This window comes from Triticum aestivum, chromosome 1A (assembly GCF_018294505.1).
Source record: "Triticum aestivum cultivar Chinese Spring chromosome 1A, IWGSC CS RefSeq v2.1, whole genome shotgun sequence".
Classification (NCBI taxonomy): Eukaryota; Viridiplantae; Streptophyta; class Magnoliopsida; order Poales; family Poaceae; genus Triticum; species Triticum aestivum.
In genome coordinates this window covers 199,399,493-199,412,193 of record NC_057794.1, presented here as the reverse complement: position 1 = coordinate 199,412,193, position 12,701 = coordinate 199,399,493, and the positions used below count along the sequence as shown (strand labels likewise).

The 12,701-nt window shown below is 46.1% G+C and overlaps 1 non-coding gene across 1 annotated transcript; it reads left to right on the top strand.

Moving 5' to 3' along the window:
- Positions 1–803: 803 nt before the first annotated feature.
- On the top strand, positions 804–959 carry LOC123072026 (5.8S ribosomal RNA). Its single transcript, XR_006434804.1, has one exon. It is a non-coding gene; the product is annotated as a 5.8S ribosomal RNA (ribosomal RNA).
- The last annotated feature ends 11,742 nt before the right edge of the window (positions 960–12,701 follow it).

Here is a 12,701-nt window from a genome sequence, read left to right as displayed (position 1 = left end):
CTTTAGAAGGGTGCTCTTGTATAACTGTCTCACAAGTGCCACAACTGAGATCAGTCAAAATGGATGACATATACATATACAACGTGTACACCTTGTCTCTTTTGTTAGCCACATTTCAGGTTAAGCAACGCCGAGGACGGCTTTGTTTTCAAGAAGGGGAGGATGATGAGGACATGGCTACCACAGTTACACCCATATCCCCTGCTGTATGCCCTTAGATGTTCTGGGCCGCACGCGCGCTACACTGATGTATTCAACGAGTATATAGCCTTGGCCGACAGGCCCGGGTAATCTTGGGAAATTTCATCGTGATGGGGATAGATCATTGCAATTGTTGGTCTTGAACGAGGAATGCCTAGTAAGCGCGAGTCATCAGCTCACGTTGACTACGTCCCTGCCCTTTGTACACACTGCCCGTCGCTCCTACCGATTGAATGGTCCGGTGAAGTGTTCGGATCGCGGCGACGGGGGCGGTTCGCCGCCCCCGACGTCGCGAGAAGTCCATTGAACCTTATCATTTAGAGGAAGGAGAAGTCATAACAAGGTTTCCATTGGTGAACCTGCGGAAGGATCATTGTCGTGACCCTGACCAAAACAGACCGTGCACGCGTCATCCAATCCATCGGCAACGGCATTGTCCGTCGCTCGGCCAATGCCTCGACCACCTCCCCTCCTCGGAGTGGGTGGGGGCTTGGGGTAAAAGAACCCACGGTGCCGAAGGCGTCAAGGAACACTGTGCCTAACCCGGGGGCATGGCTAGCTTGCTAGTCATCCCTCGTGTTGCAAAGATATTTAATCCACATGACTCTCGGCAACGGATATCTCGGCTCTTGCATCGATGACGAACGTAGCGAAATGCGATACCTGGTGTGAATTGCAGAATCCCGCAAACCATCGAGTCTTTGAACGCAAGTTGTACCCGAGGCCACTCGGCCGAGGGCACGCCTGCCTGGGCGTCACACCAAAACACGCTCCCAACCCCCTCATCGGGAATCAGGATGCGGCATCTGGTCCCTCATCTCGCAAGGGGCGGTGGAACAATTGCTAGAGATCGCATATGCCAGTTAAATTACCAGGTACTTTCGTTTCTTGGTAATGTTTCTAGTGTTCATGAGAATATGATGCTGCCTAACTTAAATACATTTGTGTCGCTTGCAATTGAAGGGCCTAGCACACACAAGAAGGATGGACATTGGAGCATGAGCAAGTATGGAGATGAAGGTGCGTGCGAAGAGAACAAGAACGAAGGTTCTAGTGCAAATTTTCGGACTTTGAAGCCACCATGATGACATACGAGAAGATGGACAAAATATACAAGATGGCCTTTCATAAATTTCGTCCATAGCTTATTATTGGTGTTGCGCCACCTTATTTTGGTCCAGGCCCAAGTAATCTATTTTTTAGAGTCCGTTTTGTAGGGGAAACGACTTAGGAGGTGTTTTAGTCCCACCTTGCCAAGGGTGGACGAAATCCCCTCTCTTTTCCCTATAAATATAGCCCTTAAGGCATCGCTTAGACTTGGGTTTTATTTAGTTAAAAGTTAGCCATCGCTGCAACTTCGTGTACTTCGTTTGTGTCCAACGACCAGACCAAGACCGCTTATGAAACCCCACTTTCATCAATACTTCATCCATATTCGCAATATTCAGATTGCTTAATCATATTCTTGTGTGTTCTTCGATTGCTTGCAGGAATCGACCTTCGTGGTCAGGTTGATCGTGCTCCGGCGTGGTCAATAACCTTTCGGAGTTGGTTTAGCGATTGCTAAGGCGCAACGTCGTGTACGTTTGTAGTCGGATCGTCAAAGTCGTCTCCACCAAATCGATAGTTATCATCTCATCAAAAGATTGGGACCCTCGCCTCTATCATTCTTTGTTCGAGGTAAACCTAAAACAAACTCCATAGATATATCCTCCCAAGGAACACTAGGTATAGGCAAAGGCATATATAAACCATGAGGATTGAGTCGTGACTTAGCTTTTTGACATGTAGTGCAGCGAGCAACAAAACGCTCAACAGCCCGTCTCATCTTTGGCCAAAAGAAATGTGTAGCAAGTATATACTCTGTCTTCTTGACGCCAACGTGTCCCATTAATCCTCCTCCATGCGCCCCCTGCAACAACAAAAGACGAACGGAGCTAGCTGGAATGCATAGCTTGTTAGCACGAAACACAAATCCATCATTAAGAACGAACTTGTTCCAAGTTCTCCCTTCCTTACAATTCTGCAATACATCTTTAAATTCAGCATCATGCACAATTTGATCTTTGATGATCTCCAAACCAAATATTCTAAACTCAAGTTATGAAAGCACAGTATAACAACGAGACAAAGCATCAACAATAACATTTTCTTTACCCTTCTTGTGTTTAATGGCATAAGGAAAAGTCTCAATGATTTCAACCCATTTAGCATGTCTACGGTTCAGTTTTACTTGACTTTTAATGTGTTTCAAAGATTCATCATCAGAATGTATAACAAATTCCTTGGGCCATAAATAATGTTGCAATGTTTCTAAGGTCCGAACAAGAGCATATAATTCTTTGTCATAAGTAGAATAGTTCAGACTAGGCCCACTCAATTTTTCAGATAAGTATGCAATAGGTTTGCCATCTTGTCATAACACACCTCCTAATCCAATTCCACTAGCATCACATTCAAGCTCAAAAGTCTTATTAAATTCAGGAAGTTGGAGTAAAGGAGCATGTGTCAACTTATCTTTCAATACCGTGAAGGCTTCTTCCTGTGCGGTACCCCAAACAAAAGGTACATCCTTCTTTGTAAGCTCGTTGAGAGGTGCAGCAATTGTGCTGAAATCTCTCACAAAACGCCTATAGAAACCAGCGAGGCCAAGGAAACTCCTCACTTGTGTGACCTTTTTGGGCTGCGGCCAAGTCTCAATAGCTTCAATCTTGGCTTTATGTAACTCCCTCGATGCGTCTATATCTCCCACGTGTCGAAGCACGACTTAGAGGCATAAACGCATTGAAAGCAATGTCGCAAGTGAGGTAATCTTCACACAACCCTTGTAATACATAAAGGAAAAGATACATAGTTGGCTTACAATCGCCACTTCACACAATTACATGAATAAATCATTACATCATCCAGATACAATCAAGGTCCGACTACGGAACCAAAATAAAAGAAGACTACCCCAAGAGCTACACAGATCCCCGATCGACCCCAACTGGGCTCCACTACTGATCGACTAGAATGAAACAACATAAAGGACAAGATCTTCATCAAGCTCCTCCTGAGCTTGGTTGCGTCATCTGCACAGACTCATCGACACTTGCAAGCTGGTTTTGGAAGTATCTATGAGTCACGGGGACTCAGCAATCTCACACCCTCGCGATCAAGACTATTTAAGCTTATGGGTAAGGTAAAGGTATGAGGTGGAGCTGCAGCAAGCGACTAGCATATATGGTGGCTAACATACGCAAGTGAGAGCGAGAAGAGAAGGCAAAGCACGGTCAAGAAACTACGATCAAGAAGTGATCCTAGAACAACCTATGTCAAACATAACTCCAACACCGTGTTCACTTCCCGGACTCCGCGGGAAAGAGACCATCACGGTTACACACGCGGTTGATGTATTTTAATTAAGATCAACTTTAGGTTTTCTACAACCGGACGTTAACAAATTCCCATCTGCCCATAACTGCGGGCACGGCTTTCGAAAGTTCAAATCCCTGCAGGGGTGTCCCAACTTAGCCCATCAAAAGCTCTCACGGTCAACGAAGGATATTCCTTCTAGTGGGAAGACCCGATCAGGCTCGGAATCCCGGTTACAAGACATCCTCGACAATGGTAAAACAAGTCCAGCAACACCGCCCGAATGTGCCGACAAATCCCGATAGGAGCTGCACATATCTCGTTCTCAGGGCACACTCAGATGAGCAGTCCGTACAACTAAAACCAGCCCTCGAGTTTCCCCGAGGTGGCACTGCAAGGGGCTCTAGTTTGGACCAACACTCAGAGGAGCACTGGCCCTGGGGGGTTAAAATAAAGATGACCCTTGAGTCTGCAGAACCCAAGGAAAAGAAAAGGCTAGGTGTCAAATGGTAAAACCAATGTTGGGCATTGCTGGAGGAGTTTTATTCAAGGCGAACTGTCAAGGGGTTCCCATTATAACCCAACCGCGTAAGGAACGCAAAATCCGGGAACATAACACCGATATGACGGAAACTAGGGCGGCAAGAGTAGAACAAAACACCAGGCATAAGGCCGAGCCTTCCACCCTTTACCAAGTATATAGATGCATTAATTAAATAAGAGATATTGTGATATCCCAACAAAATATCCATGTTCCAACATGGAACAAACTCCAATCTTCACCTGCAACTAACAACGCTATAAGAGGGGCTGAGCAAAGTAGTAACATAGCCAAACAACGGTTTGCTAGGACATGGTGGGTTAGAGGCTTGGTTCAACAATATGGGAGGCATGATAAGCAAGTGGTAGGTCATCTTGCCTGAGATCCCGCAAGGAAGAAGAACGAGTCCATGAAGAAGACAAACAGACGTAGCCAACGGATCCTCACAAACACGACGTTACCGGATCTAACCCGAAGAAGCAACACCAGAAAGAAGCAAACAACATAGTAAACAACCACCACATAATCATGGCATGATGCACAATCAAGTATGATGCATGTCCGGTTTAATGAAGCATGGCATGGCAAAGTGCACAACAATACTACAAATTAAGTGGAGCTCAAAATGCATTCAAGTTATTTAGTTTGATCTCGTTTATGTACCCAACAATATTAAATGTTGATTAACATGGCAAGGGGTGAAGCATGAGTGAAAACATAGTTAGGCATTTTAAATGAGGCCGGAAACATCAAACAACAATTCCGGTATATCCTCATGTGCATTAGCAATTTAAAGCAAACAACAATTTTAAACATCTTAATGTTGTTAACATGATGCGGATGACATGTTCAAGTTTATGCAATTTTTAAGAAAATGTTGACATGATAAGATATGAGGCATTTGTCATCGTGGCGGAAACGAAGGGGGTGCCACGACAACAATTCTGAAAATGATGCCCCAGCAACATAACGGTTCCGGTAGATCATGGAGATATCGGTGCAAAGGAAGTGTGACAGGAGCATGCAAAAGATGGTGGGGTGATCCCGGTTACCGGGTTCCCACGGGTCGACGACGGTGACAAGGTAAAAGGGGGGCAACATGCACCGACAATTCGAGCACGGAGCAAGCATGAGCATCTCATACATCACACATGCATTCGTTCACGGGCGGTCGTCTCGGGGTTACACCTTAGAAGCGTGCGTTATCGGAGCGGTTCGAGTTCGATGCGGTGTAGGGGAAGTAGACATTTTCGGGACGTTCGTAGTGGAAGTAGTCGTTCTCGCATGCTCTAGGGTGGACGGTAGAGGTTCTCGCAATCTCGGCGACGGTAGTGGTACATGTTTATCGTTGCGCGAGTTTCCGTAGATGTTCGGGGTCACGGCGAGGAACTTGATGCATCGTTGAACTTGGCGTTCGAGGAATCCCGCGTAGTCGTACACGAGTCATAGTCGAACTTGACGGTTCTGTTACACGGTTCTTCGGAGACGGTAGTTGTTCTCGGTTCATAGACGAACTTGACGGATCCGAGGGCTCCGGCCATCGGGGTATTTGACGCAACACCGAGTAGTCGTACGTTTTGAAGAGGAACTTGGTGTATCCAAAATGAGCAAGGCAAAAACCCTTTGTTCAGCGGTGGTCGCACTTGGCAAAATCCATGAAGGCGTCCTTGGGCATTCCTGGTTGTCGCGTCTTGGCAAAATGAAGGGGACATTGGTGTCCATGAAACCGGCAGCGGAGGTGCACGAAACCAGCGGCAGAGGACAAGCTGCAGCCGTGGCTCTCAATCGGCAACGACAGCAGGGGAGGACGCCTACGAATCGTGGGTGAAGCTTGGGCGTGGAAGGAGTGAGGCGAGGCAGAGCAGCAGCGCGAGGTGCAGCGAAGTCGTGGGGCACGGGACTTGGACGCTGGCTGCAGAGAAGCTCGGGGTAGGGGAAGCAGTGACCATGGGGACCGGGAGGAGCTCAACTCCCCTCTGGCGTTGTAGGCTACTGGTGGAGGAGACACACGGCGAGGTGGCTCCTGGTCGCCGTAGAGGAAGCAGAGGACGGCGCTCGTCAGAGACGGGGAGGCGGCAGCAAGGCGGCGACACGGGGGCTTGCTGGACGGGCGCGAGGAAGGTGACACGTTTAGGAGTTCCTCTCCCTGGAGCGAGATGGGGCGCGAGCACCATGGACCGAGAGAGAGGCTGCAGGGGAGAGGAGAGCTTCTCCGGCGCTCGGGGTCAAACTCACACGCGAGGGGAGAGGGTGAGGGCTCCTCAAGCAGAGGGCCGAGGGAGATGGCGATGGCGCGGTCCTGGGAATCGAGAGGGAGATCGAGGAGAGGGAAAGAACTGGATCGGGCATGGGAGGATGAGAGGGAGAGGAGTGGGATCGAGGGAGATGAGGGAGATGAGGGAGTCGGGCTCCCTGGCGGCGCGAGAGAGAGATCGAGGAGAGTGAGGGAGAGGACGAGGTGAGGTTGGTCGGGCCTAGGGTTAGAGAAGCTGGTGGGGCGGCTGGGCCTTGGTCACTGGTGCGGGTAGCCTAGGTGCAGATGGGCCGTGGGGATAGTGAGCGAGCTGGGTAGGTTGCAGCTGGGCTGGGAGGGCCAGCCGGCTCTTCTCTCTCTCTCTCCCATCTCCTTCTCTTTACAAAAAGAACAAAGAAATAAGAGAAGGGAAAAGAGAGAAGAGAAGGTTAGAGGAAGAATTTGGGCACAGGGATAATTTTCACGGACTCAGAAAAATGTGCACGGTCCGGGAAAATAGAAAATGTCAAGTTTGAAAGATTAAATTCAAATTCCTTTGAACTTAATTCAAAACGTTTGAACTAGGACATGTTTTTTTCAAAGTGCCCAAAAATGTTGAGAAATTAGGTGGAGCTCCGGAAAAATGATGAAAGGACATGTGGCAAAGTTAGAGGCCAAGAGTTGAAATAATAAAAGGCATTGGGATTTTTGCAAGTGTGTTAAGGTAATTCCACATAATTGGAATAATTACTATAGCTCTCTAAATATCGAGAGGATAAGTTGTAAAGAGAATCACCATGTGAATTCCCTCGATTTAAATGGATCAAAGATCCATGCCATTTGTTTAGTTGATTTAAGAAAAGTAAATGGCATGATGGCATGATGACAATGCACATGATGCAATGATGAATGCAAAGAACCAAACAAATCACACGACGAAACCTGGAAACCCTGGAAGGCATCTGAAGCTCCGGTCTTGGGGTGTCACACTTTATCAACTTCAATTCCCTGTGGAGTAACAACATAGCCAAGAAAAGATACTCGGTCGGTGCAAAAGGTGCACTTTCCAAGGTTACCAAACAAACGTGCATCACATCGAGCATTAAAAATAGCACGTAAATGTTCCTCCAAAGATTTGCTATAAATCAATATGTCATCAAAGTAAACTACCACAAATCGTCCGATGAAAGCACGTAAAACTTTGTTCATTAACCTCATGAAAGTACTAGGTGCATTAGTTAACCCAAAAGGCATGACTGACCAATCATATAATCCAAACTTAATTTTAAATGTTGTTTTCCATTCATCTCCCAATTTCATATGAATTTGATGGTATCCACTACACAAATCAACTTTGGAGAATATTATAGAAACACTCAATTCATCAAGCATATCATCTAGTGATAGAGGCAAAGGTGTCCCGATGTTTCGATGAGATGGTGGTTATCGTTTTCTGTGGGAGTCGACCTTGACGATCCGACTACGAACGTGCGACATGTCACGCCTTAGCAGTCGCTAAACCAACTTCCGAGGGTTATTGACCACACCGGAGCACGATCAACCTGACCACGAGGGTTTGTTTCCTGCAAGCAAACGAAGAACAAGCAAGAAACTGAGATTGCAATCTGGATATTGCGAATATAAGATGAAAGCTTTATTGATCAAGGTGGGGTCCTGTGAGGCCTTGGTTTGGTCGTTGAACACAAATGAAGTACGCGGAGTTGCAGCTATGGCGAACTTTTAATCTAAACAAAACCCAAAGCCTAAACGAGGCCCTAAGGGCTGTATATATGGAGGAGAGAGGGGGAATTTCGTGGCCCTTGGTGGAGGAGTCCGAAACCAACCCTAACTCTTGTTTCCCCACACATAGGGACTCTAAAAACAGCCTATACTTAAGTACTTCGAAAATACATGGGCCTGGCCCAATAATAAGGTGACACAGCACCTAAAATAGCCTCTAGACGAAATTTATGAAGTGGCATCTTGTATATTTCGTCCCATGCTTCATGCACTCATTATGGTGGCTTCAGAGTCCTGGAATCATCACTTGTAACTACGTTCTTGTTCCCCTTGCGCATGCCATCATCTCCATGCTTGAAGTTGCTCCAAGGTTCATCTTTCTTGTCCAAGCTAGGCCCTTCATTTGTAAGCAAAACAAATGTATCCAATTTATGCAGCATCATATTCTCATGAAGATTAGAATCGTTACCAAGAAACGAAAGTACCTGATAATTCAATTGGCATGCACGAGCTCTAGTAATTGGTCCAGTATATATAGCAGCAGGGGCTGTGGGTGTAACAATGGTATTGATGTCCTCATCATCCTCCCCTTCTTGAAATGAAGTCGTCCTCCATGAAAGTTCATCGTCCTCACCCAAATAAGGCTTCAAATCTGCAATGTTAAAAGTGGGACTAACCCCAAAATCTACAGGCAGCTCAAGTTTTATGCATTATCATTTATTTTCTCTAACACCTTAAAAGGACCATCAGCACATGGCATTAGCTTTGATTTGTGAAAATTAGGAAATCTATCCTTACGCAAATGTAACCAAACAAGCTCTCCAGGTGCAAACACAACATGCTTTCTACCCTTATCTCCAGCAAGTTTATATTTAGCATTCATACGCTCAATATTTTCCTTAGTTAACTCATGCATTTTTAAAATCAATTCAGCACGTTCTTTAGCATCAAAATTAACCTTCTCCGAAGATGGAAGAGGCAACAAATCAATAGGTGCACGAGGTAGGAAACCATACACAATTTCAAAAGGGCACATCTTAGTAATAGAATGCAATGAACGATTATAAGCAAATTCAATATGAGGCAAGCATTCTTCCCACAATTTCTTGTTATTCTTCAAAACAACCCTAAGCATAGTAGACAATGTTCTATTGACTACTTCAGTTTGTCCATCGGTTTGGGGGTGACAAGTAGTACTAAAAAGCAGTTTAGTCCCCAACTTAGCCCATAAACATCTCAAAAAGTGGCTAAGAAATTTAGTATCACGATCTGAAACAATAGTATTCGGCACACCATGCAAGCGAATAATTTCACGAAAGAACAAATCAGCAACATTAACAGCATCATCGCTTTTATGACATGGTATAAAGTGTGCCATTTTCGAGAACCTATCGACGACAACAAATATGCTATCCCTCCCCTTCTTTGTTCGAGGTAAACCTAAAACAAAGTCCATAGATATATCCTCCCAAGGAACACTAGGTACAGGCAAAGGCATATATAAACCATGAGGATTGAGTCGTGACTTAGCTTTTTGACATGTAGTGCAGTGAGCAACAAAATGCTCAACATCCCGTCTCATCTTTGGCCAAAAGAAATGTATAGCAAGTATATCCTCCGTCTTCTTGACGCCAAAGTGTCCCATTAATCCTCCTCCATGCGCCTCCTGCAACAACAAAAGACGAACGGAGCTAGCTGGAATGCATAGCTTGTTAGCACGAAACACAAATCCATCATTAAGAACGAACTTGTTCCAAGTTCTCCCTTCCTTACAATTCTGCAATACATCTTTAAATTCAGCATCATGCACAATTTGATCTTTGATGGTCTCCAAACCAAATATTCTAAACTCAAGTTATGAAAGCACAGTATAACAACGAGACAAAGCATCAACAATAACATTTTCTTTACCCTTCTTGTGTTTAATGGCATAAGGAAAAGTCTCAATGAATTAAACCCATTTAGCATGTCTACGGTTCAGTTTTGCTTGACTTTTAATGTGTTTCAAAGATTCATGATCAGAATGTATAACAAATTCCTTGGGCCATAAATAATGTTGCCATGTTTCTAAGGTCCGAACAAGAGCATATAATTCTTTATCATAAGTAGAATAGTTCAGACTACGCCCACTCGATTTTTCAGAAAAGTATGCAACAGGTATGCCTTCTTGTAATAACACACCTCCTAATCCAATTCCACTAGCATCACATTCAAGCTCAAAAGTCTTAGTGAAATTAGGAAGTTGGACTAAAGGAGCATGTGTCAACTTATCTTTCAATAGCGTGAAGGCTTCTTCCTGTGCGGTACACCAAACAAAAGGCACATCCTTCTTTGTAAGCTCGTTGAGAGGTGCAGCAACGGTGCTAAAATCTCTCACAAAACGCTTATAGAAACCAGCGAGGCCAAGGAAACTCCTCACTTGTGTGACCGTTTTGGGCTGCGGTGTAACGCCCCGGATCCGATGCTCGAGTTGCCTTCCTTTTATTTTAGTTGTTGCCGTGTGTTGTTTTGTGTTTGTTGCATTATCCTAATTGTTTTGCATATTTCATTCCTATATGCTTATACCATGATCATGATGAGTGCCATTCTCATATTTTCTTCTTGCATCATGTTCATCATTGTTTGTATTGCATTGCCATGCCTATCTCTTGTCATATTGCATTTGTCCATTCATGTTGTTGCCACGAGCATCATGTGCATTGCAACTCCTTCTTCTCTTTGATCCTTCGTATTTTACTCATTGCTCAACTTCAACTTGGTTTCACCCAAGTTTCCAAATCCCCAAAGTGCTACTTCCTTCTTTCCCTATTCTTCCTCTATTTGATTGGCATTTTCACTTCTCAACCCTTACCCAAACCTTGGTCATATTTCATTTTTATATATGTCCAGCCACCCTCTCAAATTTCATCCCAACCAGAACTCATTTGAGAGGGTTTTCGAAATTCAACATATTGAACTTAATTCATTATGTTGGTTTTCTTAATTCCTCCATAAATGCTCATCTTGTGCCCACAAATCATACCTATTATGTAGGGTCATCCTATAATATTTCAGCCCATTTGGATTCGGTTTGGTTAGGTTATAAATTCATGCAAGTTTGAATTAAATTCGAACATGTTTAAATTTATAGTCTGTAAAATCTCCACACCACTTTTCTTTATTTGTGCATAAATCCAGGAGCTTAAGTATATTTTTACTTACTTCTCTTTCTTCTTGTAACACCTTGCCTTTTTCTTTTCTCCATCTGGGAATTTGAATCTACAGATTTTAAGAAAAGGGAGAAGGCCTCCCTGTAGCCATCGCAACCCACCTGGGCCTCTTCCAGCTGGCCCAAAACCTGTTCACGGCCACCTGTCCCATTCTGCTCGCCGTCTCTGCCTTAGATACAGAGCTCACAGTCGCACCGTCAGCTCCTTCACGGACGCCGAGGTCGCGCCGTCTAGCCCCCTCCTATAAATCCAGCAACCCGCGCCCCCTAGGGTTTCCCTCTCGTCGCCGCCACCCTTTCCCTTCCCCTGTTTTTTCCTTCTTCCTCAAGAGTCAGATAACAGAGGGCACCACCGAGAGCTTCGCCTTTGCCTGCATGGACGGAGGCCACCACGGTCATCTCCGGCATGTCCATCTTCTTCCTCGACTTCGACTACTTCTGTTCAGACGTCTTCCCCGCCCTAGGTCGCCTCCACTACGTCGTCGTCGCCTTTGTCTTCCTCTTCGTCACGGACCCGAAGCCTCCATTCACCGCGTCCTCGCCCTGGATGCACCACATCTCCGGCATCCTCATCTTGTCCTACGGGACCTAGGTGAGCAGCCATTCCTCCCAGCCCCTCTCCGGTTCGATTCTATCGTTGTGGTCGTCGATCCCATCGCGTCAGAGGCCATGTCCGCCATGGACGACCATGGCAGCGAGTCCAAGCTCGTGTTCTAGGCCCTGCTCGCTTCACCTTGCATGCATCCTCACACGCACTCAGCCGCCGCCCCTCTGTTTCGCCTCGCCGCACCCTGCTTCACCGCTGCATCGCCGCAATTCGCCGTGGCCTGAGACGAGCTTCTTCTCGAGGCTCATGCTCTGGACTCCTCCCGCAGCCCTCCGCACGCACGCGCACCTCCTTAGCCCATTCTGCACGACCGTCGCGGCCTCTCAACCCCCGCCATCGCCACGGCTGCCCTCGCCGGCGCCGTCGTCGCAGCCGTCGTCTTCTCTGTCTAAACAGAGAAGCTCGACCCTGGGCTATCTCTTAGAAGGCCGCGCCCTTTCCTATCAACAGAAGCCGTGGCAGTGCAGTGGTTCGCTCCACGCTGCATCCATCCGTTAGGTCCTGGGTTCAAACCCAGCTCTCCCTCCCTTTTCATTTTTGTTGTTGTTGTTTCAGTTATTCCACATGCACACTCACCCTTGCTGCATCAGCAAGTTTCGCTGCTCGTTTGCGTCCAGCCACGTTCAGATCAACGCCAGAGCATAGTTCATGTTGAGCGTAAGGCATTCGTTAGCAGAGTTCTATCATAGCCCATCTGGTTAACAGCGCATGCATGTAACGGAGGGGTCTCGGGATCAAATCCCAGGCACCCCTGGTTCTTTTTCATCAACTTTTTGCACCAATTTTGGCTCACTCAGATCAAGCCCTTATCCTT